Raw genomic sequence first — 13,503 nt, forward strand, 5'->3', positions numbered from 1 at the left:
TTCCGTTTCCTCCGCCTGTTTTCCTCTTGTGGAGACTCTGCAGGTTCAGGCTACAGAGCTTTGCCTTCCCAGGAAGAGTCATGAAGAAAGCATGTCTTGGGCTAGAGAGAGAGCATCCAAACAGATTCCACCTCAGCCAGTTCTCTGTGTGAGGCCAAGAAGGCAAGTGAGAGGACTTGTTTTGCCAATAAGTGCATAGAACAGCTAATCCTATTACACGACTCGTAAAATCAAGTTATCATCTGTCCGAGAATTGGGGAATTAATTACACAATGATCCAGCCATGTACTTTGATAAACAGGTACCTATTACCCACCCACTGAGCACCTAAGTAATTTTAGGTACCACAGAGCAGGGGCACCAAGAAATGACCAGACCACGATAAATAGTTGCTGAGGATCCAGGAATAACCGAGACACAGGCCTGGCTTATCAACTCGTCATCCGTGAATGGTGGAGGGGCGCCGAGGGAGATGGATATGCTAAATGTTCTTGCATAATCTGAGCACTACCGAGGTACCCAAAGTGCAAGTCAGCCTTTTACTCACTCTTCTTTCCCCAGTGCCTGGCAGAGGACATGACACCACAGGCACTGTCCCCAAGGATGATGAGAGTGAATGAACAAAACCATAAAATAGAGAAAGTGTAAGATATCCTTGGGTAGGTGTGGAAAAGGGGGGGTCAGGAAAAGCTCGTGAAGATGAGGTGATATTTAAGCTGAGTCTCTAAAAATGAAGGAAAATTTATCTGGGGGAGAAGGTTGAGGACAGGGAGACTATTTAGTCCTGAACTAAAGAATGTGATGGGAGCCAGAGACGGTGCTACGTGGAGGAGTGGCCTGGAGGTAGGTGTCCATGGGGTCACGCCCAGGTGTACCTCACTGCGGATACCTGCAAAGAGCGAGGTGGGGGGACACCTTGGTGCATGAAGCGTGATTGATGAAGACGCTGTTTACTGAGATGGCAAATTTGGAATGAAGAGGAATTGGGAAGATGGGACCAAGGGAAAAGTAGAATATGGAGATCATGAATTTCAAATATATCATCTTCAATTTGAGAAGCCTTTGGGATATCCAGGTGGATGCATTCAGGAGACAAATAAAGGACTGGATTTGGGGAGAGAAGTGTGATTTAGGACTTTATATGTAGAAGTTAACAGCACCGAAGAATCATGCACTGTATGAATGAAGTCACTTTTGGAGAGTATTAAGAGGACTTAGACAATGTCTTCTGGAGCTAACCATCTCACAGACTGATAAAGCAGCCTAGATAATAAGTCCCTTTTGTATAGAAGCATCTTTTCTGGGAATACTGAAAGATCCATTTTTATCTCTTGACTCATTGGGGTGGAAACTCTTGAGAGTGTTTTTCACTTTAAAGGGAGCCTCTGATTCCTTCCCTTATTCTCACGAATATCACTCACATCAACCCAACACCCTGGCAGGCACCTAGTACGTGAGTCACCGTATCAGATACTGCTGAGTTTACAAAAGGTCTGGCCTCTCTCTTTGGGGAACTTCCAACATCTTAGAGAACTGTCATCAAGAGTGTGAATGACTACAGTGCTAGGTAGAATACAGGGCCATTTACACCAGCAAATTAAACATTGTAAGGGCTCAAAACATGGGACCATTAGTATGTTTGCAGAGGTCAGGAAATGCTCCATTGAAAAGGTAGTCTTGATTTATGATCAGCCAAGATCGTAGAGATTAGTGATAAAGGCAATAATACAATCAAAGTGACAGAGGGGATTAGGTTGGGCTGGTTTGTGGGGCAACGCTGGGCGACTCACCTGCAAAGATGGATTAAGGCCTTGAGTGCCAGGGCGGAGAGATTGTATTTGATTTCATAGTTCAGACGGCTCGAGCTCTCTTTCAACCATATTTCAGAGGTCAATACTAGGCCTTCCCCAATTTCAGAATAAATGAGTCTTAGAAGGGACTGTGATCCTCTTTCAAGGAGAAAGTTAATTGGTTGGTATTACAGAGTCATCATAGATGGCCAACCCAAAATTGAAAATCCACTTCTGAAGACAGATACTGTTTGTTTAGAACAAAACTGCAGCCCGGATTCCCATTTCTTAGATCCAGATCTGTATTTTCTTAGCGCATGATTCCCTTGAGGGGACTGCTCTTGTTTTTCTCGGGAGTCATTTGTTATCTTAAATATTGGCATCTTCGAGATAAGGGTTTTCTAAATCACATTTACAGAATGCTTGTAAACACTCCTCATGGTTAGAACAGCTCTCTTCATTGACCTTGTGCCATTGATGTGCTCCAAGCTACTTCGGGGCATAAAATTCCCTGAAGCTTTGCCATGGAAACCCACTCCCGAGTCATAATTCTTCCCTCCGCCTGGGCGTGGGCCTCCGACGTTTATGTGGCGGCTGGCATAACTAGTCCGACAGGATTTTCAGTAAAACCCGAGCTGCCATGGGGATATGGTATTTCTTTTCCTAATTGCTCATAATTTCATCCTATTTCTTCTAACAGCAATTGAAGATGACATTACACTCCCTTTTATGTCAGTTGATGATGCATAATTCTCTCCTGGAACAGCCAACGACTGTATTTACTAACACATTAAAAAACATCGATGTGTATTCAGGCCAGAGCTGTTTTTACACCAGTATTTTATGTGTGCATCAAATGGCGCAATGTGGGAAGGGGTTTCACTCTTAAGAAAAGCACACCCACCCCCCCACACACACACAGATAGAATGCATGCCTGAAAGCACATGGATAGCCGGGCACATTGGTTTCCCTCTGTGCAGGAGCCCCTCCCCGGCCCTAGGTCCATTTTTTGTCCTTCCCTGCCTTGCTTTGTTCTTGGAGGCTGTCCAGTGTAGGCTGCATTCTCTGGGTCCCTTGGCCTCTGGCCCTGGGTTGGGAGGCACCAGCAAGAGACTGGAGATGGGAGGAAAGGCGCATTGTGGGCTTCCTTGCTCCTCCCTTGCTTTAGTGTGATGTTTCTGAGACTAGCCACAGCCCACGGTGAACATGGCTCTCACTGGGTTCTGGTGACACCATTTCCTCTACCTGTCCCTTCTGCTCTGGGATTGTAATGGCTTTCAAATTGGCCAAGTCCTGGGTTCCTCAGCACCCTCGCCCATCCTTCTGTAGGTAACCCATTCACATCCACTGAACCACGTGGATGAATCCATTTCTGATTGGGATTCTGATGGGAACACCAGATACTGCAGTTTCCGGAGAACTGATTTGGCAAATGAGCTGTCTGTTCACCTGGGCCATAACCCACCTGGACCTTTGTTTCATGGCCATCAAGGGACCCACTGTGGAAATATCACCAGAAATAATTAATCAGAGAAAAATTGAAGCTTACCTCTTTTTTAAAAATGAGGCCAGGATATTATAGTTTAAATGGAGAGATTATATATTGTAGGTTTTATATGCATAGCTTATGGGAATACAGAGGATGATAGAGTCTCCATGTGAGTAATGTCTTCACCAATGGAAGAAAGGTCAGGGGAAGAAGCGGAGGGGATCAGTCCATGGGATTCAGAGGGCTTATAGTGAGAGGGAGAAAAGAGAGCAGGGCAGGTGGAAGGTTGAACACTGAATGCTTGTCCTGCACATCCTGGTTCCTCCTAAAGGATTGCTGTCACTGGTCTCTAGGATTAGGATGGATGGAATGTTGTAAAATTACCCCAATACCAAGTGACCTTCTGTAAGAAATGAAAAGCTTGCTCAGCATGAGGATTCCAGCAAGACCCAACTGCATCTCTCATTGCGAGGCCTTGGCCAAGTTATTGTGCCTCAGTTTTACCATAGGTACGTGGGGATAACTGTAGGTATCTTGACTATTTCACAGCATTGCTGTGATTATAAAATTTAATTACATGGGTGAAAATACTTACCAGAATAAGGTCTTTGCTGATGTATTTTCTCATTAGTAGAAGGGAAGATTAAATGATTTTTTTTCTTTATTGTGAAAAATATATGATTTTGAGACAACTAAGCTTATTGCCTGAGGTTATCTGATGGGGCTCACTGGAACTCAGAACTCAGATATAATTTATCAAAACATTTTGCCTGATCAGTGACCTGTATAGAGGGGGATCATATGTATTTGTGGACTGGATTTATTCTATTTAGATTGGTTTGGGTTCAATTAACATTTTAGTGATATGATGAGATTAGACCAAAACATGTAGGTGACTTTTTCTCTAGCACCTTAGTTTCAGTTGGATCACAGCTAACTTAGTGGGTAGGTTCTCATGCTTAGATTAAAGACTGAGAGAGATGATGCCCGTGGGATGGCATAAAGATTAATGATACAAGGTATGTTGGAACTTTTGTTGTGTCCAATGACTCTAGAACAAATAATGGGGCAGTATGTAGAAAATTCTGAGTTTGGTAGAAATAGCAAGAGATGTTTAATAAAGAAAAATGATGATAAGGGAGTCATCTCTTCCTGCCACACAAGAGTAGAGGGGTCTTCAACCACAAGAGAGACGCTTTACAGTCTTTGAGACACATGAACTCTGGCAACAGAAAAATCATCACTAACTGCATGACTTTGGAAAGCCTTTTTAAATTACTTGTTCTTTTTAGATATGCATGACAATAAAGTGTATTTTGGCATACTGTACATACAGAATATGTATGTATGTAAAGTTATACTCTTATAACTTATTCTAATTAGGATTCTATTCTTGTGGTTGCACATGATGTGGAGTTACCCTGGGTGTGTATTCATACATGAACATAGGAAATTTATGTCCAATTAGTTCTACACTCTTTCATATTCCCCTCCCCCCTTCCCTTCATTCCTCTTTGTCTAATCCAATAGACTTCTATTTTTCCCCTCCCCATCTTCCCTTGTGGGATAGCAGCCACATACCAGAGAGAATATTTGGCCTTTGGGTTTTGGGGACTGGCATATTTCACTTGCCATAATAGTCTCCAGTTCTATCCATTTACTGGCAAATGCCAGAATTTCATTCTTCTTTATAGCTGAGTAATATTCCATTGTGTGTATGTACCACATTTTCTTTATCCATTCATCTGTTGAAGGGAACAGATGGTTCCATAGTTTGGCTGTTGTGAATTGAGTTGCTATAAACATTGATGTGGCTGTGTCACTGTAGTATGCTGATTTTAAGTCCTTTGGGTATAAACCAAGAAGTGGGACAACTGGATCAAATGGTGGTTCCATTCCAAGTATTCTAAGGAATCTCCAGACTGCTTGGAAAGCCTTATTGTAAAGCTCTCCAAGGCTCACTTCTCCCATTTGCAAAATGGGTGTAAGGTCCCAAGGGGGCTGTTATATATGTGAAGTGCTGAGCATCCTGCGTGGCATACATAGAAAAATTGCTCAATAGCAAGTACTAATGAATAAACCAACTTCAAGTCACCACCTCTCCCAGAGTGTGTGTTTTAAAATTTGTTTTTATTTGTTTTAATTAGTTATACGTGACAGTAGATCAGGCTAGGCCACACGACGCTAAAGTGACAAACCCTGGAGAACCTGTGGCTGGACATGACCGAGGTTTGTTCCTTGCCATGACATGGTCTGACACCGACTAGGCAGCTGTCCCTCAGGAGGACACTGAAGCATCAGAGGTTCCCTGTCACAGAGTCATGCCAATGGGGACTCATGGTGTCAAAGGGAAGAGAGGGACGGCTGGAGATGCTGGCGTGACCTTCTCAAGGGCCAGGACTGTCTTCCATCTGCTTTTCATGGGTCCAAACCTAGTTGTATGACCTTTGACCTAACACCAACAGAGGCAGGAAAATTCAGCTTTCTTCTGTCCCCAGGATTGATAAAATACTTCATTCTTTATGTTGGAGAGATTCTTGATTTTTTTTTTTTATATTACAGCACGTGAGGACCTTGGTTTGTTCACCCTTTGGCCTTTGGAAGGCATAAGCATGTTCTGATCTTCAGTGAGTGGTGACACTTAATGGGGGCCGAGGCTTCCGGCTCTTTCTGCCCTGGCCCGGGACAATCAGCAGCCGCAGGATGGCTCTGGACCCGGAGCACACGGGGTGTTGTGAGCAGGTGCTTGACTAGGAACCTGCCGGGAAAAGCAGGGATGTAGAGCTGCTCTGGCCTTTAGCCGGGGAAACCAGAGGCCCAGGCAGACCCTCAGTGGTAAAGGGGAAGGGCCATAGTGACCTGGGGTTACTTCAGCTGTTATGAGAAGGGAAGTGACCTGTGACTGCACAAATGGTGCAATTCTGTATCATGCACAACCAGAGAAATGAAAAGCTGGGCTTCATTTGTGTACAAAGAATTGAAATGCATTCTGCTGTCATGTGTGACTAATTAGGACAAATTTTAAAAAAGGGAGCTGTCATCTTGTCTCCTGAAGAGGGAGGCTGAAGGGCAACGTGCCCTCAGATTCATGACAGGGAAGGGAACTTCAGAGATGGTTCTTACAAAATCCAGGCGGAGCCTTCAACTTGACAAAAAGTTTGAAATTGTTCTGTCTTTTTAAAAGTATGTTGGTCCAACTATCTTTTGTAAGTTTTTAAAACCACTAATTACATTTATGTTTGAGATATTACAAGTGATAGATCCTAGATTTTATGTTTGATCTTATGTTGATATGTTTTGGTGTAAAAAGCATGGGACATTTGGGTCCCCAGTCACCAGCCGAGGTCACTTCTATCTGTGTTTGTGCTGATCCTCTTTTTTATCCTGGGTCTCTTGGTTCCTTGATCTCTCAAGCCCCTAACTCAAGCATTTTCTCTTCCATGGCGCCTTCCCTGGTGGTCACTAATGGAATCCTCTCCATGTGGCATGAGTGGACATTTAATCCACATCACCTCATAACACTTCTGGGTTTCTTTCTTGTTGTCGTTATCAAACTTCTGCAGGGCTCACGTCTGGTCCTCCAGCCTGAGGTCTAGTGGGGCAAGAGAGGGCGGGAGGAAGCACACTCCAGAGACAAGTGCAATTGTTGTTATTGTTCTGGACTCACTGAAAATAGGAGTAGACCTGCACTCCTACAGGAAGGAAGGTTTTCTCCCCAGAAATTGGAGAGAGAGCTTGCAGGGCAGTGCCAACCGTCTTCCTAAGTCCAATGTCTGTAGCACCTGTGAGGTGCTGAATCCCATCGCTGGCTCTGGTCACTCCTCGACAGCAGCTCCCTTTAGACTCTGAGCAGCACCAGAGGAAACAACTGATCCATCACCCACAAGTTCAGACTCATCTACTTTCACTTGGATTGAATAAAAACACATGGAACCCCTGCTGCGTACCAGAAATGAGGCCACGGGAGCTGCCTTGGGCCCTAGAGAAAGGCACGTTGGGAAACATTAGTAAAATCTCAGCGCAGGGGTGAGGCTCTGCATGCCAGGGCTTCAGGTTCTATTTGGTTTGGGTTAATGTTTCTGGAACATTCACTCCACAGAAGCCATGCTGAGTCTGTACATGTGTTATCTCAAACTGTACAATATTCCTACCCTTCTCCTTCATTCACTCGACAAATATGTATTAAGCACCTACTAAGTGCTTGACTAAGTTCTGAGCCCAGAGAGTTTAATAATGTCTATTATGGACCAAACTCTACCTCAAATAGACCTTACAACCTGTAGCTGAGGTAGATAATAAGTGAAATAAATGAGTAAACTAAGCCGCGTGCTAGATGATGATAAGGGGTAAGGAAACAGTAAGGCAGGGGAGAAGGACGGTGGCGGGAAGCCTCAGAGAGAAGGTGGACTTTGAGTCAAGACTGGGGGAGGCGGAGGAGTGGGCCATCTGAGTCTTGAGGAAAAGAGCACCGCAGAGTGAGGGACAGAGGTGCCCAGAGCCGGGGACACAGGAGGGTCACGTGGCCATGGTGGAGGGGTGGGGAGCAGCGCTCAGGGCTGCAGGACCAGGGAGGCCAGTGCACCCCGTGAGTAAGCTGGTTCTGGTGAGAGTCAGATGGGAGGTCCTTAGAGTGAACAGACGGAGGCCTGGGCTGGCTCGCTCTGGCCAGTGGCTGGACTGTTGGACGGACAGGAAGTCCATGCAGTGACCTGCCTGGGAGCTGTGGCTTGACGAGGGTGCTAGCCGTGGGCGTGGTGAAGAGGGGCCAGATGCAGGGTGCGTTTTAGAGGGAAAGCCAACAGGCAGATTGGAAGCAGTACATACAAAAAAGATAAAATAAGGGCACTGTTCAGATCAATTGGAAAAATGGGATGTCAGTGAATGAGATTAGGAAGAGGAAGGGAGGGATAGTAAACTCAGGGAGTCCTTTCTTGATGTGTTCCATTTTAGATGCTGGTGGATATCCAAGGGCAGATGTGCAGGGGGGGGAGGTACACAACGGAGCTCAGGGAAGAGGCTCTCACTACGTATGTAAATTTTAGCATCTTCAGCCTGAGGGTGGCCTTTAAAGCCATGAGCCTAGAAAAGATCTCAGGGGAGATAGAAAGTGAGACTTAGGTTGGTTAAACAACTTACCCAAGATCATGTAGTGAGCCCGGAACAAGAGCAGGGACTCAGATCCTGGTCCAGCTGACCACCAGGCCTGTGCTCCCCACCAACGCGGCACCCTGCCTTCTCTGATGGGGATGGTGAACAATCTCCCTGCATTTGACTGACTGGAGGGTGGGGGCTATGACAGAAGAGAACCATCCCCTGCAGTCCGGAGAAAGCCAGCCTTGAGAAGCCAGGACTTCTGCTCATTGTTTGACAACACTGAGTGCATTCGAAGACCATCTTGCATTTTTTTTAAAGTTTTAAAATAGATTGCAACCCAAACTCTTCATCTCTCCCTGCATCCACGCACTCTGCCGTGTACCAGTCCAGCTTTGTCCACTACAGTTTCGCCCGTGAGACTTTTAACCAATGTCACTTGCTTGGCCAATGGGACCCTAGCAGGCATGGTATAAGGGAAGGATTGAGAAGCTCTTGAAGGAGTGGGGCTGCTCTCTGGTGCCTGTACCATTGTCATGAGAAAACCAAAAACAAAACCCCAAGCCTAGGCTAGCTTGCTGACTCAGAAGGAAGATGAGCACCAAGCAGACCAGAGCCCATCTGTGTCATGGAGCCCTGCGCAGGTCCGTGCACCCCATGTGGCCATGGGAATAAAACCAGCTGAGAAGGGGAGAACTACCCAGTCCAGTGGAGCTCAGCCTGCATCAGACAACCTGCAGCTCAGTGAGGACAGGCTACTGCCTTTAGCCACTGCCACTGGGGTGCTTTGTTAGCAGCTTCCCTTCTGAACCTCAGAGAATGCCCCCACAGACACATGCCATGTGCGCCTCAGCAATTCTGTGAGGTGGAAATTAGCATGCTCTCTCATCCTCTGCCTAGAGCGGCCTCCTGACTTGATCTAAGGCGTATATCCAGGAGGTGAGAGCAAGAATGCAGGCAAAGAGCGGCTTCTGATGAAGTCTCCTGTGCCTCCTGGGTCCACCGCGTGCCTTCTCTGCCAAACAAAGAGCTGGAAGCCAGGTATTTGGGGAAGCAGTTTGCCCTCGTGCGTCTCTGCCAGCAACAGTTCTCTTGTCAGTCTAGAGCTCCTGATCTGCATGACTAATTCTTGATATATTTTAGGGACTTGGTAAATACACACAAGCACATGCACACACCCCCTCACTGGGTGATCTGAATCCTGCTTTTCTCTCACGGCGCAGGTGAACCTGCTCAGGTTAATGGCAGGATTGAGACACCATCTCGGCTCTCACCTCAAGGAGCAGCCCACCTGGTTTTTGAAACCCTCTCCCTCAGCTTTGCTTGGCCTTTGCCTACCCATCCCACAAACTCTGAATCCAAGTCCAAAGAGATCTGTTTCCCAGAGCAGAGCGCCCCGAGTTCCAAGGAGACACTACGTGCAGAAACACAGCAATTGTCTTCTTCGTGATCCACCGTCTCTGAACATTAAAGCCATCGTTGAACTTCTTGCTATGCAAAATGACTGACTCGTCACCCAGGGTAGCCTTGGTTTTTGTGTTTACAGGATGCTTCATATCAGAATGTGATCCAGCCAAGGTTTTAGACAAATGAAAAGTAGCTCCTCCTGACAAAAGACTAGTTTTAAAAATATATTTTAAAAAATTCTTTGTGGTACTGGGGGATTGAACCCAGGGGCACTCTACTGTTGAGCGACATCCCCAGCCCTTTCTATTTTTAGACTGGGTCTGGTTAGTTTGCCCAGGTTGACCTCATAATTGAGATCCTCCTGCCTCAGCCTCCCAAGTGGCTGGGATTACAGGCATGTGCCACTGCTCCTGACCAAGCCTGGCCTTTTTAATAGTAAGAGAGGCTGTCGCCCTCTGTGGCCACAGCAGTGCTGATGAGGGGCATCTCCAGGGTCTGGAAGCAGCAGCCTGGCCCCCACCTCTTCAGCCTCGGTCCCCTCTTTCCTCCAGGGCAGAACTCTACCCCTGCCAACCAATCACGGTCTCCCCTACAACACACCTGCTGCCTTTTCCTTTCAGTGTTCTTTCTTGGTTATCTCAATTAAACGCCCACTATGTGCCCACACTGTTCTGGGTGATGTTTAAAAATAAGATAAATCATCACAGATCTCTTCCTTTAGCAACTGGGTTTAAGTAAATAGGGCACGATAGTACACAGGTAACACATCACTGGCATCAGACATTAACAAGGGTGACAGAGACAGATAAACATACAGGTTTTTGCTTAGGGGGGGGCAGAGCAGGGCAGGGGTGCCATGTTAAGTAGGGCAGCCAGGACTGCCCTCAGAAGATGTCACTTGAGCCCTGACCTGAAGGAGGCAAAGACATCCACGCAGGTCTCTCAGTGAATGCCAGGAAGGTACCTGCCATGTTTGGGGACTTTGGGGACCCTCAAGAGGCTCGTCAAGATCCATCCAGAGTGAATGGGGCTTGGAGGGAAGCAGGAGAAGATGAGGTGGGAGAATCAATGGAGGGAGAAGCCGGAGAAGCGAGGTGATCTGACTTATCCTGACTGCTGTGTGGGCAGGAGTGTGGAGGGGGCAAGCTCAAAGGCCAAGAAGCCAAAGCAAAGGCAGGTACAGTTATCCCAGTGGGGGTGATGGGATTTGGCCAGGAGGTAGTAATGGAGCTAGGGAGAGGTCCTCTGACTCTGGAGGGGGTGGGAGAGAATAAAGAGCCAGGGACCACCCATAATGTATAGACCTGCCAATGACATTTTTCCATAGAAGGGAGACCAGTAGAGGAAGGGGACTCTCAGGAGAGACAGGGGAGGTATGGGATGAAGTATTTTATGTGCTTGTATGACTATGTCACAGTGAATCCTGCTGTTATAGTGCACCAATGATCATATTTAAAACAAGGGTACCTTTCCTTCTCTAAGGCCTAACTGCAGTGACTGCCACTCTTTCAAAACCTTTGTTGGGCACTCTAGAAATTTCCCAGGCTCTCTGCTAAACAGATATCATTTATGGGCCAAGTATCTAATACTGATGTGGAGAGATTTCTTTTTTATATGCTTCTACATCTAATCTTCCTGGGAGGTCTGCAAACTGTGAACAGCTGAGACTGATATTTCTCAGTAGCTCCTGAAGTTCAACCAACAGTATCTAGCACAAAGGGAACAGAAATCATCTTCTAATTATGAACTGTCCTGTGGTTGTAGAGGCGCCCTAGGGTCCTGCAGGCTCGGTTGCCAGGCTTATCTCCAAGGGCACAGGGGCATCCTGGTGACGCCAGGCCACTTCCTACCTGCACTCTGGTGTGGCTCACACAGTATTAAAGAGGGAATGTTCCAACTGTGGCAAACAAAGAAATGTGAAGACGAAACAAAAAGACTCCAAGCAAGGCTGCAGTGATTTTTACCTTCTGTTGGTTTTAGTACTCAGAATATTTAAACTCTGTTTACCTCAAAAGGGTTCCCTAACACTTAGGGACACCCCACCACCACCCTTTTGAGATAGTTACCATTTATTATCCTGAAAATTGTGTGTGTGTGTGGGAGAGAGAGAGAGAGAGAGAGAGAGAGAGAGAGAGAGAGAGAGAGAGAGAGAGAGAGAGAGATCTACCACCAGGTCTAAATAGATACCAAGGTGGATGGGCAAAGCTCCACTGGTTGAGGGACATGTGACTGCTCAGAAAGATTTGGTGATTAGTTGGTAAGTAGCCCTCGGGACTGCTGAGTCAGATCCTAGTCTCAAATTAGTGGTAAGTCTTAGGGGGAAAAATGGGACCAGCTTGTGAACTATATAGACAGCATTTTTCCAGACTCCAGATTGAGATCCATCAGTAGGTTGTAGGATCCACTTAGTGGGGGGTGCAGCAGAATTGAGGAGTGGAATAAAATAGAACATAAAATATCAAATGCCCCCATGCAGTAATCATGGTGCTATTTTGTACACGTTTTTGTTTCACTTTGTATGTTTATGGGTGTGTGTTTGTGTTTCCTTTTGCCTTTCACAAAAAAATCAAGATTATTTGAAGAGAGGTTAAGGTCTACTTTAGAGGGAGGCACGAGCCCCGAGGCTTCTGGGAGGTGGCAGGGCTCGGGGCCACACTCGCTCCTAAGTCTCCCGCAGGGAATGGCTTCTGTGGAGCTCACACACTCATAGCACACGCTATGGAAAGCACCTTCACTTGGAAAGCACCTCTTGCTCCCGCCAACCTCCGAGAGACCTCCCTAAGCTCCAGTGGGGTCTGGGAGCTCAGTGAATCCCAGGGTGAAATCCAAGAGAGGGTGTCCGTCACTTTCTCGGCCTGTCTCCCCGGAAGCTGCCTGCGGGCCTTCGTGGAGGCCTTCCCCTTCCGCCCCACCAGGCCCTGCCATTTGCTGGAGCCACCAGGAGCCCTTGGCGAGCATGCGCCTTGAAGCCAGGCGCACTGACTTCCCTTTAATTGAGGCATAATAATTAGAGCATTAGCACATTAGGAGGGTGAGACGGCGTGTTTGGCTTCTGTGATTAATTATCTGAGGATTGTAATAAGTTGTTAAGACATTAATTACGCTGCATGTTTACCGCTCCGGGTTGCACTGCCAGCACTTTGTCGCGGCAAGTTGTGACGGGTCTCGGGTCTCGGTCGCAGCAAGCCGAGGACGTAGCCTCGACGGAGGCGCGGGCAGCGGGCCGTGGGCAAGGCACTGGAGCGTCCAGCCCTGCGCGAGGGCGGCTGAGTCCACCCTCTTCCCCCTGGTCACCTGGTCACCTCACTTAATCTTTTAACATAGATTAAGTGACACGCAACACCCAGCTCCGCAAGTTCAGTGCTTTGCCAACACCTTAGACGATGCCGCTGCCCTGCAAGGGCGAGTCTGCGGTGCAGGCAGGAGAGCTGCCGCACGTGGGGAGAGAGGAGAACGGGGCCAAGCCCGGGCTTCGGAGCTGGGCAGGGGCCGGGAGGGAGGGGCTTGGGTTCATTTGCCACTCGCCAGGTGTGGCTACCTGTGTTGGAAAGGCACCAGGCGGCCTTGTGTGCAGAAGTGATGGCAGCAAATAGCAGATGAGGGACTTCCTATTGAGGGGGACCTAACCCCACAGAGCTCATCCCATTATTGTTTCAGGCTTTTTTTTTTTAATGATAATTCATTTTATTTCTAGGGATTGCCAAACATTTTCTTTGAAGTTATTA

The 13,503-nt window shown here is 47.1% G+C and overlaps 1 long non-coding RNA gene across 2 annotated transcripts in view; it reads left to right on the plus strand.

The window, feature by feature from the left end:
• The window catches only part of LOC114092453 (uncharacterized), a 220,604-nt gene that overhangs the window by 36,438 nt on the left and 170,663 nt on the right, over positions 1-13,503 (plus strand). The window contains exons 3-4 of one of the 2 annotated variants that reach the window (XR_003582725.2): positions 9,272-9,412; positions 9,595-9,886. The exons of the other annotated variant lie outside the window; for it this stretch is intronic. This is a non-coding gene — a long non-coding RNA (uncharacterized lncRNA). Of the gene's footprint in view, positions 1-9,271; positions 9,413-9,594; positions 9,887-13,503 lie in introns of those variants that run through there. 2 annotated transcript variants of the gene reach the window in all.

The sequence above is a fragment of the Marmota flaviventris genome, chromosome 12 (genome assembly GCF_047511675.1).
Source record: "Marmota flaviventris isolate mMarFla1 chromosome 12, mMarFla1.hap1, whole genome shotgun sequence".
NCBI classification, from domain to species: Eukaryota; Metazoa; Chordata; class Mammalia; order Rodentia; family Sciuridae; genus Marmota; species Marmota flaviventris.